Source organism: Ursus maritimus, unplaced genomic scaffold (genome assembly GCF_017311325.1).
Source record: "Ursus maritimus isolate PB19 unplaced genomic scaffold, ASM1731132v1 scaffold_13, whole genome shotgun sequence".
Lineage (NCBI taxonomy): Eukaryota > Metazoa > Chordata > Mammalia > Carnivora > Ursidae > Ursus > Ursus maritimus.
In genome coordinates this window covers 61,650,429-61,662,801 of record NW_024423675.1, presented here as the reverse complement: position 1 = coordinate 61,662,801, position 12,373 = coordinate 61,650,429, and the positions used below count along the sequence as shown (strand labels likewise).

The 12,373-nt window shown below is 46.6% G+C and overlaps 1 protein-coding gene across 2 annotated transcripts in view; it reads right to left on the bottom strand.

Moving 5' to 3' along the window:
* The window catches only part of SYTL3 (synaptotagmin like 3), an 81,934-nt gene that overhangs the window by 36,087 nt on the left and 33,474 nt on the right, over positions 1-12,373 (bottom strand). The gene's annotated exons all lie outside the window — the stretch shown is intronic.

The following is a 12,373-nucleotide window of genomic DNA, read 5'->3' as shown; positions in this document are numbered from 1 at the left end:
CCTGTCCTGTGTGTGCAAAGGGTTTAATCCATTCCAAAGAAAGACTTACACATTCACATCATCTCCATAAGACAAGAAGCAGGGCAGGGAGGACTTTGGGAGGGGCAAGGCAAGCGGCTCTGATATCAAGGCCCAAACCCTAAAGCCGGGAGGCAGCTGACCACCCCCCTCCAGCTGTGCTGCCCCCAGGGGAGGGCTTCTTAATGGGAGCTGGCGTCAGGGAGTGTGTGAGCCCTGAACGCATCGGTCCAACTCTGAGTCTCCCTGTCTGTGTGCATTTGTGGGGGGGTGTCCGTGATGGTGTTCACCAGATCCTCAAAGGAGTCTGTGAGCCCCCTCCCCCATTAAGAAACGCTTCTCTAAGGCAGATCAGAAAGGCTGCCCCAAAGGCCGAGAGCTGCACCAGCGGGATCAGCTTGGAATGGCCGGAAGCCCACGTCTGCGCAAGAGTCACTGCAAAGAAAACAGTGAGGCCAGAAGAGAGAGAGAACCGCCCGAACTGCACCACGGTCGGTTGTCATGAAAGCAGAGAAAACAAGGCGAAGAAAAAGAAAAATGAGTGACAACTGTTGATCCAGGGTGTCCTGGGTGAAAACGCAGAACCCAAGGGACAGTGAGTTCTGAGCCCTCCTGGGGGTCGGCCCGGTCGCTCACCGCGGCTGCGGGCTCCCTTCCTTCCTGCTGCCTGCCTGCTCAGACCCTCAGCATCTTGTCCCTGAATTGTGGTCACAGTGTCCCCAAGGCACAGCCACCACTTACAGCGCCCCCCACCACCCTCGATGCTATCATTCTACTGCCTAAAGCCCTTCAGGGACTCGCTACTGCCATTGCCCAAAGTCCAAGCCCCACACAGCGTCCCTGGGCCTCCCTCCACACCCTCCCTGGGCCCACCTCTCCTGCCCGCTTTCCCTCCCTGCAGGCTCTTCTTACAGCCCTGCTGCCCCAGACATTGTCTGCTTACTCACACTTACCCCCACCTCATCTCCTAGCACCCACTACCTGGGCATTTCCCCCTCAGCTCGCCGTCTCCATCTTGGACTTCGGCTTAGTCCCCCTACACCACATTTCCCAATACCCGTCCTGCAGTCCCAGGGACGGCCTGGCCACTGACGGCTCTCTGCTGCCCCCTGCTGGCCACATCAGGTCTGGCCGGCTGCGCTGTGGGCTCTGCAAACCCTCTCTGTAGAGGCCAAGTAAGTAATCTAGGCTCCAGGCAGTCTCTGTCCTCTGCCCCTGTGACAGCAGCCATACACAAATATTATGGTTGCTGGAGGGGAGGTGGGTAAGGGGTGGGGTAACTGGGTGGTGGGCACTGAGGAGGGCACTTGATGGAATGAGCACTGGGTGTTACATGCAACTGATGAATCACTAAACTCTACCTCTGAAACTAATAACATGCTATATGTTAATTACTTGAATTTAAATAAAAAATAAAAAATAAAGAGTGGGCATGTCTGTGCCCCAATAAAACTTGATGAACATTGAAATTTGAATTTCATAGCTTTTTTATGGGTTACAACTCTTGACCATTCAAAAATGTAAAACTCATTCTTAACTCACAGGACATACAAAAACAGGCAGAGGGACAGTTTTGGCCCTTGGGTCCTACTGCACCCCCATGTCCTTGCTACTCCGAGTGTGCGCAGCGCTGGCCGCTGCAGCCTCAGCTGGGAGCTTGTCAGCAATGCAGAGTCCCAGGCCCAGCCCTGTGGCACAGAATCGAGGTCTGTTCGCTGCAGTATGGGAAGCGCTGCCCTGAGGCTGGGTCCAGCTCCCCTGTTTACTTCCATGTTTATTCCCGTGTTACCTCTTCCTCTCTTCCCTCAGCTGTTTATCAGAGGCTTCCTTAAAAAGTACCATTGACTTTCCGTTAACATAAAAATGTGTGTAAGGGGGCGCCTGGGTGGCTCAGCCCGTTGGGTGTCCAGCTCCTGATTTGGGCTCAGGTCATGATCTCAGGGTCCTGGGACTGAGCCCCACATTGGGCTCCACGCTGAGCACAGAGTCTGCTTGAGATTCTCTCTCCCCCTCCGCTCCCTCCTCCCCCTGTCTGTGAAAAAAATAACAATGTAGGTAACCACGGGGAGGAAATGCTGATAAAAAGACGCCCTCTCGGTGTCCTGGGAGGTGAGGTGTTGGAAGCAGTGGCCCCCGCTGTGCGGCTCTGGCTGCCTCCTTGGGCCAGAGGCTCGGCGGGGGAGAAGCTGTGGGTCGGGGCCGGAGCCTAGGCTTCCAGCTCACTTTCGAGAAGGCACGGTCAGCAGCTGACTGCGCTGTGCTGGGTGCTCCATGGGCCTTTGCTTCTTGGGTTGTCGCCAGGTGTCATCTCAATTTTATCAACGAAAACCGAGGCTCAGGGACATTATGTAATAGGCCCAAAGTCCCCGTGTCCAAATGACAAAGCTGCCTTTTGCACCCTGACTTGCCTACAAAGCCAGACACACGCAAGATAGGGTGGAGCGGTGACTGGCACGCGGGGGTCTACCATTCTGTCTGCTTTGCTCAAGTGGGAAAATGTTCACAATAAAAAGCAAGGGGAGAAGCAACCACTTAGAAACCAATGGCCGACTCCCTGAAAACTCAGATTTCTTCATTTTAGACAAGCTTTCTAGTTGTCCTGTGTACCCTGCGCTGCTTAAATCAAGGAACCAAGCCTGTGCTCCGGGGTTGGGGCATCCAGCCTTGGGTGTGATGGTCCTGGGTGGCAGAGGGGCCAGGCAGCGAGGGTGCCAGCAGCGCCTGCCTGCCCCCCTCGGGCTCCTCCTTCTCTCCTAGGCTGCCCCCTTCCCCTGCAGCCCCCAGTCAGAGCACAAGAGCTGCCGTCCTTTGCTTGCAGCTGTCTACAAGGATACAACAGACAGTGAATGAACTTCCTCGACCGCCATCCGAGGCTGCTATGCGTTGAGTTGTATCCCCTGAAAAGACATGTTGAAGTCCTAATCTTTTTTTCTTTTTTTTTAAGATTTATTGATTTTAGACGGGGGAGGGGCAGAGGGAGAGAATCTTCAAGCAGACTCCCCGCCGAGCACAGACGCTGACACAGGGCTCAATCCCACAACCCTAAGATCATGATCTGAGCTGAAATCAAGAGTCAGACGCTTAACTGACTGAGCCACCTGGGTGCCCCGAAGTCCTAATCTTTAGCACCTGTGACTGTGACATTTGGAGAGTCTTCGCAGAGAAAGCTAAGGGGAGGTCGTGGGGATGGGCCCTGACGCAATAGGACTGGTGTCCTTAGGGAAAATCTGGACACAGAGGTGGACACACACACAGGGAAGACGACATGACCACGGCCATGTGACAGCAGAAGCAGAGACTGGAGCGATGTGTCCACCAGCCAACGGCTGCCAAGGACAGCGGAGAACCAACCAAAGCCACGAGAGGCAGGGAAAGACCCGCCCCTGGTGCTGGCAGAGGAAGTGTGGCCCCCTGACCCTGGATTTTGGACTTCCAGCCCCCAGAACGGTGAGACAACAACACATTTCTGCTGGTTGAGCCATCGGTACTCGGCAGTGTTTGCTGCAACAGTCCGAGGAAAGGACCTTCAGGGCCCCTTGTTCTTTAGCCCCTGCTGCCGCTCCAGGGTCACCTTCAGCCATTGGGAGTATGTGTTGCCCGCCCCATTCGGAGGTCCTGGTGAGGATGCCTGGCGCCCGCTAGACTGTCCTTCCATGCTCCTTGCCCATGTGCTTCCGCGCCCCTGCCAGGGGTTTACTACCTGGGATCCTGAGCGTGTCCCCCCAGATGGCCGTGCGCAGCTCACTAACACTCCCCTGACTGCACTGTAACCGTGTGCACATCGTGCCGCTGTCCCCCCCCCCACCCCGGACGGTGAGCACTCCGAGGACACAGGTCTCGTCTTAGTCATCTCAGTGTTGCCACCACCAGCAGAGGCTTTGCCGTGCGGGGCTGGGGCTATAATTACAACAGCAGCAAACCGAACTATTTTAACAAGAAGTATCACCTCCTCATTCGAGCCGGACGACCAAATATGTATGAAAAGAAGGTCGTCAGGGTGCCTGGTGGCGCAGTCGGTTAAGCGTCCAGCTCTTTGATTTTGGCCCAGGTCGTGATCTCAGGGTCGTGAGCTCGAGCCCCATGTAGGGCTCCGTGCTCAAGGTGAAGTCTGCGTGAGATTCTCTCCCCCTCTGTCCCTCCCCCACCTCTCACACTCAGTTGCACGCTCTCTTTCTAAAATAAATAAATGAATCTTTAAAAAGAAAAAGAGGGTCACCTTTTTTTCACAACCTGGCTTCCACGTGACTCACGCGTTCATTCACACCCACTGTGTAGAAACCACAGGAGCACTTCACAGCTCTGCTCACACGCCGGAGCTCACGGTGCTGCACGGATCCGTGCACAGCACAGAGCACGGCTGTGGTTTCTGGATCCAACACCGGTCCTGCAGCTGACACACGCATGTCTGCGACCAGTCACTATCTATCTACGCACTGCTTCTCAATCTAAAAAGAATAGGGATGAGACACCTTATTTCAGGGGCTCACAAAAACTCCTAGAGCACGGATGCCCATCTTAGCCGGGCTCCATTGGCCCGCCAGTCGAGGACCGTAACGGCCAGCCTACCAGCGCCCTGACCACAGGCCAGCAGCAGCTGCCAGGCCCTGCTACCCAAACTCTTCCCGCTTGGGTGACATGGGCACAGAGCAGCCTCCATGGAACGCCCGGTGCAACGCTGCCAACCCGGCAAACCACGTGGTCCAGTGGCCAAGCAGCCTCAAGTCCTGAACTCCGGGATCTGTGTGGGTTATTCTTCTCCCGAGACATCACCATTAACTTCCCCTGCTAGACCGTAAGTCCCCACAGCAGCCCTTTGTTAGAAAAGTCATACACAACCATACAGCTATGTCGGGTCCGGGGCGGGGGGGGGCGGAGAGCTAAGAGACCATCAAACAGGAGGGTGGCCTGGCCCATGGCCACCTCTCTGCTGGGGCCGCTAGACGGGGAGCAGCATTCTACACAGGAAACCACACTCCGGAATTCCAGATGTGACCCAAAGCAAAAGACAGGTGGGGCCACCCCACATGGAGCCTCCCTGCAAATGATGCAAATGTGCCCCTTCCTCAAGATACTTTTGTCTACCCCTAGGAGTACAGGATTTTGTTAGAACAACACATTCTGCTGATTCTTCCAGAAAAATCTTCACAAGAAACACACAAGTCTCGGGTGTCTATGATGTGAACTGTACTCCCTTAGAGGTGGCTCCCTAGTACAGTGCTCAACCTGCACAACTGTATGTGACCATCCTGACAGTTGGTCCACACTGGCGCTTGAGTATCCTTGAAACTCTAGAAAACATGAATAAAAAACCAGGAATTGAAAATCAATCAATCAATCCAGGAGTTCCAGGGGGTGTTGGACAATTATGGTACGTTTTAGGACTTTTTTCTTAAATAGGAAAAAAAAAATATCCCTGGAATAAAGTTTTAGACCAATTTTTTTGCTCACATACGTAAAATGGAAAACGTCTCAAAAAATTTGACCTAGAAATCCCTCAGCATATAATCATGATATCCTGTCATAAATGGTTTTGGAGCTGGATTCCGGAGGCATTTTTAAATATATTTTTGTCCTTAGAGAAGCTTTGAGCTTAAATAGCACTGGGACCGAGGCACTGCCCCAGGATGAAAGAAGATAAAGTGCACAACTGTGAATCAGCAACTAATGCCTTCCAGGAGAACAGAAATTAATAATAGTAGATTTATAATCCTGTTGGCAGAAAATATCTCTCAGCCAGGGTCCTTCTGCCACAAGACATTACTCTTCTGCTCAGTCGCAAGAGAAAAATAATTTTTTCTCCTTAATTAAGCTTCCGATATTCTATCAGCAGAAATCCTGGATGGCTTCCGTGTTAATAATAATCACCAGGAGCTGGGCAGTAACTCTTCCACAAAGATATGCTTAGAGCTAACAGAACAACCGGCCCAGCTTTGTCGAGGACCCGAGACAACAGAATATAGATGGCCTTCTTGCGTCCTTTGATTTTCTCTAAAAATCGAATGTAGGTTTTAGGAATCCTCCATCCTAAAGAATTTGGATATTAATCCCTTATCAGATACATGATTTGCAAATATTTTCTTCCCTTCCATGGGCCACCTTTTTACTCTGTTGACAGTGCTCTTTGATGCATAAGTTTTCATTTCGATGTAGCCCCATTTGTCCATTTTCTTTCTGTTGCCTGTGCCTTTGGCGTCACATCTAAGAAATCATCGTCAAAGCCAATGTCATCTTTCCTTCTATGTTTTTCTTCTAAGAGCTTTACAGTTTTAGGTCTGTTGTCCATTTTGAGTTATTTTTTGCATGGTGTTAGGCAGAGGTCCAACTTCATTCTTTCGCATGTGAACATCCAGTTCTTCCCCGTACCATTTATTAAAAAGACTGATCCTTCGCCCTTGAATGATATTGGCACCCTTGTTCAAAGTCATTTGACCACATATGTTTCTTCCGGGTTCTCTATGCTATTCTACTGGTCTCTCCACCTCTCCCTAGGCCCATGCCACAGCATCTGGGGTAATGTAGCTTTGTAGTAAGTTTGGAAATCGGGAAATGTGAAACTTCTAGCTTTCTTCTTCTTTTTCAAGAAACAAAAACAATAACCCAATTTTTTAAATGGGCATAGACAAGAAAATATACAAATGGCCAATAAGTACAGAAAAAATGTTCAACATCACTAATCATTAGGGAAATGTAAATCAAAACCCCAATGATACAGCCACTATGGAAAACAGTGTGGAGATGCCTCCAAAAAATTAAAAATGGAACTACCATCTGATCTAGCAATCCCACACTGAGTAGATATCCGAAGGAGATGAAATAACTATCTCAAAGACATGGCTGCACTCCCACGTTCATTGCAACATTGCTCACACTAGCCAAGACATGGAAACAACCTAGGTGTCCTTCAACTGATGAATGGTTAAAGAAAACGTGGTCTATATTGAAATGGAATATTGGGGCGCCTGGGTGGCACAGTCAGTTGAGTGTCCATTCTTGGTTTCAGCTCAGGTCACGATCCTGGGGACGTGAGATCAAGCCCTGAACTGAGCTCCATGCTTGGTGCAGAGTCTGCTTGGATTTCTCTCCCTCTCCCTCTGCTCCTCCCCCTGCACTTTGTCTCTCTCTAAAATAAATAAATAAAATCTTTTTTATAAAAGCAATATTAGTCAGCCATAAAAAAGGAAGAAATCCTGCCATTTGCAACAACATGGATGGACCTTGAAGGCATTATGTTAAGTGAATAAGTCAGACAGAAAAAGACAAACACTGTATGATCTCACTTATATGCGGAATCTAAAAACATCGAACTCAGAACAGAGGGTAGAGTGGTGGTTACCAGGGACTAGGGGTGGGGGAAGTGGGGAGATATTGGCCAAAGAGTACAAACTTCCAGTTATAAGATGAATAAGTTCTGGGACTCTAATATATAGTCGCCATGGTGACCACAGTTAACCATACTGTATTGTGACTTATAAGTTGCTAGAAGAGCGGAGTGTTAATGTTCTCACCATAACAATGGCAAAATGGTAATTGTGTGAGGTGAAAGATGTGTTAACAAACCTTATGTGGTAAATTTTTTGCAATATCTGTGTACATCAAATCTCAAAACAAAATCCATACACAGAATAAAATAAGTGTCAGGCTAGTAGATGCCTAATAAATACTGAGGGAATGAGTTAAAACAAAAAAAAAAAACTCACACAATGAAATACTACTTCATGCCCATTAGAATGGCTATTATTAAAAACAAAACAAAACAAAAACAGAAAATAACAAGTATCCATATGGATACGGAGAAGCTGGAACCCTGTGCGTTGCTCGTAGGAACATAAAATGGGCACCTGCTACGGAAAAGAGTATGGCGGTCACTCAAGATGTGAAGCTCAGAATCACCACGTGACCCAGCCATGCCGCTTCCGGGTATAAACACAAAAGAACTGAAAGCAGGAACTCAAACAGGTATTTGCACGCCCATGTTCATGGCCACACTGTTCACAACAGCCAAAATGTGGAAACCACTCGAGTGCCCCCCAGGGATGAATGGAGAAACAAAATGCAGTAGATACACACAATGGACTTTCATTTGGTCTTAAAAAAGAAGAAAACTCTGACACACGCTACAACTTGGATGGACCCTGAAGACATCGTAAGTGAAATAAGAAAGACACGAAAGGACAAATAGATGATGTTTCCACTTACACGGGGTACCTCGCGTGGTCCAACTATAGAACCCGAAAGCTGAATGGCGGTTACTGGGAGCTGGCGGGGAGGGAGGACTGGATGGTTAGTGTTTAATGGGAAAGAGAGCTTCGGTTTTGCAAGGTGAAAAAGTCCCGGAGACAGATGGTGGTGATGGCTGCACAACACTGTGAATGTGCTTCGTGCGGCTAAACTCTACACTCAAAATGGGTAAAATGGTAAATTTTATGGTATGTCTATTCTACTGCAATAAAACGATGAGCACGGAGTTCTTAAATACAAAATGATTTCTCACTTGAATATGTATGGGTCTGGTCTTTTCAAAAATGTACTTACACAAGGAGATAACTCAATGTCCAATGGTCAAGATACTCTCTAGAAACTACCCTAATCAATAATTTGGTCTCGACAAACAAACACACGAATTCTTAACTCAGAAATTCTATTCAGTTCCCTGATTTCACCTTGGTTTCCCGTTCTGTTCATGAACAGGGAAATAATGATACTCACCAAAATGCCGTTGTTTCCCAGCTTATCACGCGGAGCTGAGGCCCATGAACTTCCTGCAAAGGGTCCAGTTAAAAAAGTGTAGGCTTTGCCAGCCATACGATCTCTGTTGCAAGCACTCGACCATCATACTGCAAAGCTGGCCATAGACAGAAAGGAGCGGGCATGACTGTGTTCCAATAAAACTTGACATAAACAGCCAGTGGGCCACATTTGGGCTGTGTGCTGTAATTTGCCAAGCCCCAACAGAGCAGGAAGTATTAAGTAAAATAAAATACTGACTAGCCTGAGACCTGGCCCATGTAATCACAGTTTCCCCTCCATGTTAAAAGCAATGGATCAAAATCCAAAAGCGGAGAGGGAGGTAGTCATGACAACTCAGGACCACAGATGTAAACTGCCGAGCGTGGCCTCATCATCGGGGGCGGGGGAGAGGGTGCAGAGGACAGTGGCAGAGGCAGAGACGCAGAAGGGGTCCGGGTAAGCACACTGGGGCTCAGAAAGCAGCAGGGATAGTCTAGCGGCCTGGGGAGACATCTGAGCTAGGATATGGGAAAAAAGAAATCTGGGTTGAGTTGATGTATTCAAAGCACCTTGGACAATCGAAGCAGTTCAATTTTTGAGTTGCTACTGTGAACAAAGCCAAAGGCATCATGAAATCAAAGGCAGCTAAACTCCAGAACCTGCCTCCAGAAGACCATTACCTACAAACACCGGGTGAGAACCAACGGTTTGAAGGTCAAGGGCTTACTTCACGTGGGAATCATAAAATCTGACTTGACAGTCTCTGTTCTGATCTAAACGGACCAGTCTGAAAATCTGTCTGGGATACACGAGCAATCCAATCAGCTGGGAAAATCACATGTAGGGCCCACACCTCCCCCTGTGGGTTTGTGTTCCTTTTGCCTTTCCTCTGAAGGAGAGTAGTGAGAAGGAAATATGCAAGAGATAAGATGCCACATTTTCTTTAAAATAAGACAAGAGCGTATACAAAATTATGTATCTGAGAAATAAACATGATTTCATAAAGACCCTCTCATGCACATAAGTACGTGAACTAGGCACTTGATCTCTAACCTCCAGAAAGATTTCCTCAATCATCCCTGCAAAATCCACTGCTGAATCGCACGGGAGGGAGGTCTTTACTGAGCCAGCAAGCAGAGAGGCAATCAAGGCAGGGCTTTGCGACAGGGTCGCCCCTATTTACTCATACTGACTTCTTGTAATTTGTGAGCCTGAGTGCTCCAACCCGCACACAGCCAGCCCTGCTGGCTCTTCTCACAGCCCTGCAATCAGACGGGCCATATTCATGCTGCCGGTGTAGAAGAAAAAGTCACATGCAGAATTAAATCACATTACTGGGAGGGGTGATAAAACTTCTTTTCCTTCATGATTATGAGACGTAATGTGGCCCTGGTTAGGTGTAACGTGGATCACTGAGACCATTACCAGACGCTATTTAAGGTACGGCCTTCCTAAATTATTTTATTTCCCAATTACTAGCCGTGGAGTAAAAGTCACAACAGATTGTTTATATATAACATTTAACCTTTCTGAAACTTGGAAAAAATATTAGTATTAAAAGTACTAGTATTGTCATCTTTCTGCTGTTGAACTCAAATATCAAGCAATAAAATGTCATGGTTGCAAAAAAAAAACACAAAAAACAAAGAACAGAAGTAAAACATGCATTCACAGCAAGGAGCCAGAAGAGGGCACTATCTTTATAAGCTTAGCAGATGCCAAAAAACAAGTAGATTGGTTTTCAGTTTCAGTTCTCTAAGTTATTAGTGATCTGGAAAAGTGTCATCATAGTTTATAATATTTGCTACTTTACCAGTGGCTCTCAAAATGCACAAAAAATTATATGGGGACTTGTTAAATATCACTCTTGAGTCACACCTGGTCCCACAGAATTGGGAACTTTGAATTTGAAAGAGCTTGCAGCTGACCCTGGAGCAGGGTTCCCAGAAGCCACAGTATAACCCTGGGCGCAGAGATGGTCCCCGAGGGTGGAGGGAGGGAGGTGATTATACCCGATGTCTGGGTAGCCTGCTGCCTGCAGAACACTGCAGACCTCACGAAGGTCTGTATGTTTTGATCCTTCTGATGCACCCCAGATGAACCACAACTACGGTGTACAAGGAATTATTTTAAGACAACAAAACTGAATATCGAATTATAAAATCTCAGAGGGAAACAAAAGCCAGTCTATAATCAGAAAGAAAAATTTAAGAAAAATACTTAAAAGATTTTTTGTACCATCTACCCGCAAAATAAAAAATTGGAGTTCATCTTTTTTTGCTTTTAAATCTTTTTAAGGGTTGGAAACGTAGCACAACAAACTGCTACAATTAATATCTATTATTCTTCATTGGATTATTACTTATACCTTGTCTACTTTCAAGGAAATTTGGGGAGAATTTACTTTAAATGGCTCACACCCAATAGAACCATTAAAATAGGCGCATAAAAGGCACTGGGGTGACAGAGGGCGTAATGACTCTTGGAATTCCTTCAACTGGACATTAAATTTGGCTCTAGGTTTCTGGACGCTAAAAAGGAAAAGAACTCTCTACAGAGAACATCACCTTGCATCTCCAAGCAGCTCCATCCTTACTTCATTCATTCACTCACGCATTTACTCAGAGCTCCACCCTCAAATAATTCTACAGGAAAAGTTAGAGTTGACTGCATACACCCAAGAAAAAACTTCTTCTGTCAAAAAACATAAGGACACAGGTGCAGCTAATAAGACAGAAAAGAGCTAAGAGCCTTAATGTATAAAGAACTTCTGCAGAAGTCCAAACAGGTGGGAAATATTCAACCTCGCTGGGAATTAGATGAATTCAAGTGAAATGACAAAAAACCATTTCAGACTACCAATGTGGTTTTATCAAACTGATAGAGTTTGGATTATTTTTAAGAACAATTCCTACTGGTAAGGAGGGTACACCCTTCCTGGGGGCCATGTTCCTAACCTCTCATCTTACCCTTCTCTTTCTAGAAATAGTCACAGATGTGCCAAAGATTTATCTACAAAATGTCCATTGCACTTATATTAATAATATTGAAACTCCCAAAAATGTAATGGCAAAACCGGAAGTTCCCTCACTGTACCACGATGGCAATCTGGTTCAATAAATGACGTCACATTCCAATGTTGGAACGAAATGCAGTCATCAGAAATTATGTAGTTGATGATGGATAAGGATATGGAAAAATGTTCTTTGTAAATTAGTATGTGAAGAAATAGTATAAAACTGCATATACAATTTGATCTCCAGTATGTAAATCTATTAGCTTGGCTCATAAAAATTGCCTTCATTCATTTTTACCTAAAAACAACAATTTCTTAATGGTTTAATTTCAAATTTTAAAAATGTATGTGTAGTTCTGTGTGTATATGCATATATTTGTGTATACACACACACACACACACACGCATAGACCCTCACAAACATAGATACATTGATTCACCAAAGAACAGAGATGAGGTATACCAAAATGTTAACAAAAGTTTTCAGGGTGAAGTCATGGTTTTTTAAACATTATTTGTTATGCTTTTCTTTGCTTCTCAATTTTTTTAATGAATATATATTATTTTTACATTCAGAACAAATGTAATTTGAGCTCCTGTTTCAAGGGATAG